Genomic DNA, 6987 nt, shown 5'->3' on the forward strand with positions numbered 1-6987 from the left:
AGAGTGTCTATTTCTCAAGAATCAACAACTTTACATACATCTCATAACTGTTTCCTCTAGGACGTATCCAAAAGAGTCTTACAATCAATAAATGTATATGCATTCACGCACATTCATACGAGAAAAATATAGCACATACACACAAAATCCTGCTTCTTGAGAACAGCGCACAATCTGCCTCTGTACAGAATTATAACTCACAACAACTAAGCAGCTTACCTCCGCCCAGTTCTGCAAACAAGCTCAGAGAATACCTATTACTCCTCCCGCAATAAGCTTTAACGGCAATCCTTACGGATCCCTGGGACTTAAGACCAGAGTTTCACAGATAACCTTCACTACGATACACACTCCTTATATACCAGAAATGTCTAAATAGTAACATACAATGTCACTGATTCCGAACCCAGACAATGTGAACGCGCAACTTCAATTGTCACACGTAATTCCTTACAATCCCGCCTTTCCCGAGAGCAGCATATACACCTTCCTCTGCCCTACTACGGAACTGCTTCCAGCTTCCAAGTTCCAGAAGCACTACATATAACTCAACATTACGACTCCAACATATAGTATTAGTACATGTACCAAAAACATCAAAATAAATCAAAAATCAATAAGCTAATTTACAAGCAATCTTATCTTATCAGATCAAGACAACCATCTAAACCATCCTCTGCTACCAGAGAAATTGATACAGATCAGGGTACCTAAAATATGCCCACTACCACGGATAGAGTAATCACACAGTTACACGCACATATATTCATCATACGCTAGGGCCCATTTCACTAACATACACTCTAATACTCTACCAGCAGCAAACCTGTGGGAAGAAAACTTCTAAAACACCCTAGGCGATAGGACCAGTTTAGTGGTTATCTAACATAATATAAACAATCTATAAACAATGATCAAAAATACTCAATAATTGACAAGGAAAGAAATATTCAACACCATGTTTTAAAGTTATATTGCTTTATCTAAAATTAGTCAAAGTAAAATCAGAATAAATCATTTCTCATAGTTACCTATTCTAACTAAATGTCAGAACGGGTCAGGACCAGTCTCTCGGTAAAGTCTTTCAGGACCAGGTCCTTAGCATCAGTCCTCGGCAACGCAAGTTCACGCGGCAAAGGCGACGGAAAAGAGTGGGAAGAGCCCTCCCTAAGCTAGCAGTTTTATAATGCAAAATACAATGAAAACACACATGAATTCGACAAGTAAAACTGTATCACTGAGCAGAATGAGAAGGAAGGGATGTAACTTTGCAACATCTTGAAATCTCCGCTCAGGAAAAGTCACAATACGTAAACTACGGAACAGGAACCAAGAATTAGAAACTATTAAAGTATCCATCTTGTTCATTTCCCTCGGCAAACCGGCTTTAGCACAATGTTCTTTCAGAAGCCCTTTGTTCACCAAGGACAACTCATTTCTTTTGGAGATCCTCCAAGCTTGCTGATGTCCTCACGGAAATTTCCATACAAGGACTACGGTCAGTTGTCTTTAACCGAATTCCAGCAGGGGTCTCCCTTGTCACATCACAGATTTCGCCTGCACCACAGCTCAGCCAGGCTTCAAATTATTCTCAGTTATTTCATAAAGGCCTCCATAGGCCACAATAGACCACCTTTAATTAAAGAGACAAAATAAAGATTACTACAACATAATGATTAGACAGTGTTAACCCCACTAACACCCTTATGTGTATGCATTTATCTAGCTTTGTGACATAAAAAGCATTAATTCAGACAGCGTTTTGTGCTTAAAATAAATAGCACCCAGCAACATTTAAACATGAAAACTTGCACGTTATTGTAAATACAAAAACAGCACACGCATGCTAACCCTCGTGTAACCTTCTCTTGTGTTAGGACAAACAGGTTGATTAATAGAACGCACTTGCACAAGACAAATAATTAGTTGTTAATTATTAATAAATTAATAAACGCATAGACATGCCAGAGCTTCAAAAGCCCCAGAATTTTCTGACAGAAAACTCTGCTCCAGCACTATCTTTAACGTTAATGTAATATTCTTCTAGCACTCGTGGTGTTTTATATTTCTTTTGTGGGGTACTTTAAAAATCTTTTTTATGAAAGAAATGGGTTACATTAAGTCTTGTGATGTTTTAGGTTTCCAATAAGGAGGTTTTAAATTTTATGTCACGTCATTTTCAGATGCTTCATTCAAGAGATGTTTCCACTATAGAATGCAGAGCAAGGGCAAAAATACAAGTGATAGAGCGAGTGAGTGAGAAGGAGTGTTGTGGAAGGAGAGAATGAAACAAAGACAGAGTGAGTGAACGGCAGGGAGGCATAGAAGAGGAGTCTAGTAGTGAAGGAGACCTGCTTTTCCCTGCTCTTGACCTCCCACCCATCCCCAAACAACCACAAACATACCTTCTGTGCAAAGTTGGTATGCAGAATTTCACGCCTCAGCAAGTGAGGGTGAGTCCCAGGCCAGGGGCTAAAGAGCAAAAGAGTGCCTGTGCTCAGACTTTCCCTGCTAGGGATAGTTTATCTGGAACAAGGCCTACTCTCTTGTATCCAGCAAGGATCTAGAAATCCTGCATGAATCTGCAAGGCACATTGGCAGCATAAATTTGCATAAACTGCCCCACCTATTGCCTTCCTACTTCCTGTGCTGTAGTTGTTTGTGTAGAGAGAGAGGTCGCAGGCAAGGAAATGTTGTGAGTCGGATACAGGACCCTAAATAGCTGGTGAGAGGTATGTGGTGTTCTAAAAGTATGAAAACTGTATACCTGTGAAATAAAGTGCTTTCGTATGTGTTCTTCTGTGTTTATTGTCCTGTGCATAAAGTTGCACCTTGTGTTTGAAGGTTTAAATTATTTCAGGCTTGCATGGAGGTAGACGTTTCTGAGTAACTTTTATTCATTTCTTAAAAGCCTATACTGTCAGGATGGCCGAGAGGTCTAAGGTGCTGTGTTTAGGCCACAGTCTCCTTTGGAGGCGTGGGTTCGAATCCCACTTCTGACATGCCTTTTGGAGATTTAATCTCCTTTATCAGGTTAACATCTGATGGAAGTTGCATCTGTTGGTCTTCACCTGGCACGTTATTCCGTTCTCCTCTTGTCAAGAGAGATGGGGTTTCTCATATATTTAGGTTCTATAACGTCTTGCTGACAAAGCGCAATCCTTACCAAATGAGCATAGGACCCATGTAAGAGGTCATCTGGAAGAGTCATGCTCTTGTATGCCCTGGCCAGACGGGCCCTGCAAATTTGGAAGAATGCCATTCATCTGGTAGACAACTGGACTCCAGCACACTTACAGCAATTTCCTCAGGGCTTTGATCAGGGGCTGCTTAAATTTGCATACTCCACCCTATGTTGTGACTTTGAGATCCCTTGTTGAAATTGCTTTAGCCAGCCAAGAGGTGGCTATTGTCTCAATTTCAAAGCAGCTTTGAGCCGTTCAAGTGGCTGGTGAATAGCACTTTCTCTTTGTTCGCCTCAAAGTTCTAAAGAGTTCTCCATAGGTCCTGCTCTGTACAGATTGTTCAAAGATCTGTTGGAAGTGCATATAATAGGATAAATAAATTGAGGGCATTCCTTTTCAGTACCTCACCTGCATGGCTGTCTGGCCTCTGGAAGATGCTGGGAAAGCAAGTCAGGATGGCCGAGTGGTCTAAGGCGCTGCGTTCAGATCGCAGTCTCCTCTGGAGACGTGGGTTCAAATCCCACTTCTGACAGTCCTGTGTTTACTCTAATTTTTTTCTTGAGAAATATGATCATTTCCCTCACAGTGGCTTATAGGATTGTCTTCTTGGAAGAGTGCAGTGAGTTTTGTTCTTGCTCTAGCCACTATTGTCCTAAGCTCTGTGCATTTTTTGGTTCCTAATATCTTTCGCACCCTTTAGATGAAAAAGCAGCATGGGGTCAAGATGGCCGAGTGGTCAAAGGCGCTGCGTTAAGGCCGCAGTCTCTCGTGGAGGCGTGGGTTCGAATCCCACTTCTGACAAAACTTGAATTCCATTTTCTCTCTCAGTTCCTTTAGAATCTCAGCTAAAAATTGGCAATGTAAATAATATCTGAATAAGTACCAAACTTCAGTTTCAACTGCAAATGCATTTGCCCTATTCTATTGATACAGATCAGGGTACCTAAAATATGCCCACTACCACGGATAGAGTAATCACACAGTTACACGCACATATATTCATCATACGCTAGGGCCCATTTCACTAACATACACTCTAATACTCTACCAGCAGCAAACCTGTGGGAAGAAAACTTCTAAAACACCCTGCATCTATATCTAGGCGATAGGACCAGTTTAGTGGTTATCTAACATAATATAAACAATCTATAAACAATGATCAAAAATACTCAATAATTGACAAGGAAAGAAATATTCAACACCATGTTTTAAAGTTATATTGCTTTATCTAAAATTAGTCAAAGTAAAATCAGAATAAATCATTTCTCATAGTTACCTATTCTAACTAAATGTCAGAACGGGTCAGGACCAGTCTCTCGGTAAAGTCTTTCAGGACCAGGTCCTTAGCATCAGTCCCCGGCAACGCAAGTTCACGCGGCAAAGGCGACGGAAAAGAGTGGGAAGAGCCCTCCCTAAGCTAGCAGTTTTATAATGCAAAATACAATGAAAACACACATGAATTCGACAAGTAAAACTGTATCACTGAGCAGAATGAGAAGGAAGGGATGTAACTTTGCAACATCTTGAAATCTCCGCTCAGGAAAAGTCACAATACGTAAACTACGGAACAGGAACCAAGAATTAGAAACTATTAAAGTATCCATCTTGTTCATTTCCCTCGGCAAACCGGCTTTAGCACAATGTTCTTTCAGAAGCCCTTTGTTCACCAAGGACAACTCATTTCTTTTGGAGATCCTCCAAGCTTGCTGATGTCCTCACGGAAATTTCCATACAAGGACTACGGTCAGTTGTCTTTAACCGAATTCCAGCAGGGGTCTCCCTTGTCACATCACAGATTTCGCCTGCACCACAGCTCAGCCAGGCTTCAAATTATTCTCAGTTATTTCATAAAGGCCTCCATAGGCCACAATAGACCACCTTTAATTAAAGAGACAAAATAAAGATTACTACAACATAATGATTAGACAGTGTTAACCCCACTAACACCCTTATGTGTATGCATTTATCTAGCTTTGTGACATAAAAAGCATTAATTCAGACAGCGTTTTGTGCTTAAAATAAATAGCACCCAGCAACATTTAAACATGAAAACTTGCACGTTATTGTAAATACAAAAACAGCACACGCATGCTAACCCTCGTGTAACCTTCTCTTGTGTTAGGACAAACAGGTTGATTAATAGAACGCACTTGCACAAGACAAATAATTAGTTGTTAATTATTAATAAATTAATAAAACGCATAGACATGCCAGAGCTTCAAAAGCCCCAGAATTTTCTGACAGAAAACTCTGCTCCAGCAATCCCCCCTTTGGTGATTTTATCACCAAATAAACCAAAAAAAAAAAAAAAAATTAGTGAAAATTTAGTCCCATTTTAGGAGAAAAAAATTAGTGAAAATTTAGTCTCATTTTAGGAGAAATCAGAAATGTCTTTTCCCCTTACACAACATTAAACACCAGTCACTCTTTCATCATCTCTCTTAGTCTCTAAATAAACACTCTCCCTCAATTCTTCTAATTCAATCTCTTCTGGTTCTCTTTTCGAATTTTTCGAATTCTTATTTCTCTTTTCATTTTTCAATTTCTCTTTCCCTCTCCTGTTTTTACAACACACACACACACTAATCTCAGTATCAGCAAAGCAACAATTATACAAGACAAGGGAAACAATATTCTACCTATAATAGTACTACCTATTTTTGCAATAAAATCCTTAACAGCTATCATCTTATTAGCTAGTTTAGTCCATAAACTCCCAGTTTCAAGTGGTACTAAATCTTCATGCAAATCAGTAATATTTTTGATATAGACCTTCAGGTCTTTACTTTCATCAGGAATGTAAGTGCAACAATGTTGAACTTTCAAAATTCCACAAACTCCACCCTCCTTAGCCAAAAGAATATCAAGGGCAAGTCGATTTTGCATAGACATGGCACGTACGGCACTTAACTCCGTATTTACCAAAAGAAATCCTCCTGCGGTATTTGTCGATAAACGATCAACCACTGTGGACAATTTCCGAATTCCATAAGCATTTAAAGAAATTCCCACTGCTGGAATCAAAACCCCAAAAATATCACCCACTATTTCAGACCAAGTCTCTCTCTTAAAACATTTTAATAGGTTAATATCTTCTACATCACTTATTTTATCTGTATGAAAAATCTTAGGAAAAACCAAACCCACATAACATGTGCCATACCAATGGTCAGGCAACTTGTAATAAGCCTTGTTTCCACACACATAGTACACTCCTGGAAAAATTGTATCTTCTCCACCTCTGAAACCCCAACCAGTCGCAACGAAGTATGTATCATGGCACTCACTAGTCCCCACAAAATATGTATCATATTGGGATTTCCTTCTGGTAATGCATAGTTTACCCTTCTGCGGTGCATCTAGAGCCAAAGTTGGACTAGCCCCATTTCTCAACTCTTTTCCCATTTCAATGTCCCAAATAGTCTCACTCACTTCATATTTCCCTGCTTTCTCATGCATGTTCACTCTCCTTTCCTCTACCATATTCAGGAAAGCTTTCTCTTCTTCTTTCAAACTGCAAGTTAAATTATTCTTAAAAATGTAATCTAATGTTAGTCCTTTTTCTTCAATAAAAATCTCACCAAAAGTGTTAGCTTCTTTAGCTGGATTTAGCTCTTTGTTCATTGGCAAATGCCCAAAAATACTATCTCTGTTAGACATCTTATAATCTATTTTCCCTAACAAATAAAAAACACTACTTAAAATACTACAAGAAATACCATATGTAGCTGGTAAATGGTGATAAGTAACACCCTCTGAAACGGATGCAGGTAACTGCATGCAGACATAGCAATCCCTCACT

At 39.3% G+C, this 6987-nt stretch overlaps 3 non-coding genes across 3 annotated transcripts; all 3 read left to right on the plus strand.

The window, feature by feature from the left end:
- Positions 1–2919: 2919 nt before the first annotated feature.
- On the plus strand, positions 2920–3002 carry TRNAL-UAG (transfer RNA leucine (anticodon UAG)). Its single transcript has one exon. It is a non-coding gene; the product is annotated as a tRNA-Leu (tRNA).
- A 632-nt stretch (positions 3003–3634) lies between these two features.
- Positions 3635–3717, plus strand: TRNAL-CAG (transfer RNA leucine (anticodon CAG)). The gene has a single exon. It is a non-coding gene; the product is annotated as a tRNA-Leu (tRNA).
- A 186-nt stretch (positions 3718–3903) lies between these two features.
- On the plus strand, positions 3904–3986 carry TRNAL-AAG (transfer RNA leucine (anticodon AAG)). Its single transcript has one exon. It is a non-coding gene; the product is annotated as a tRNA-Leu (tRNA).
- The last annotated feature ends 3001 nt before the right edge of the window (positions 3987–6987 follow it).

Source organism: Triturus cristatus, unplaced genomic scaffold, assembly GCF_964204655.1.
Source record: "Triturus cristatus unplaced genomic scaffold, aTriCri1.1 SCAFFOLD_262, whole genome shotgun sequence".
In the NCBI taxonomy this organism is placed as follows: Eukaryota; Metazoa; Chordata; class Amphibia; order Caudata; family Salamandridae; genus Triturus; species Triturus cristatus.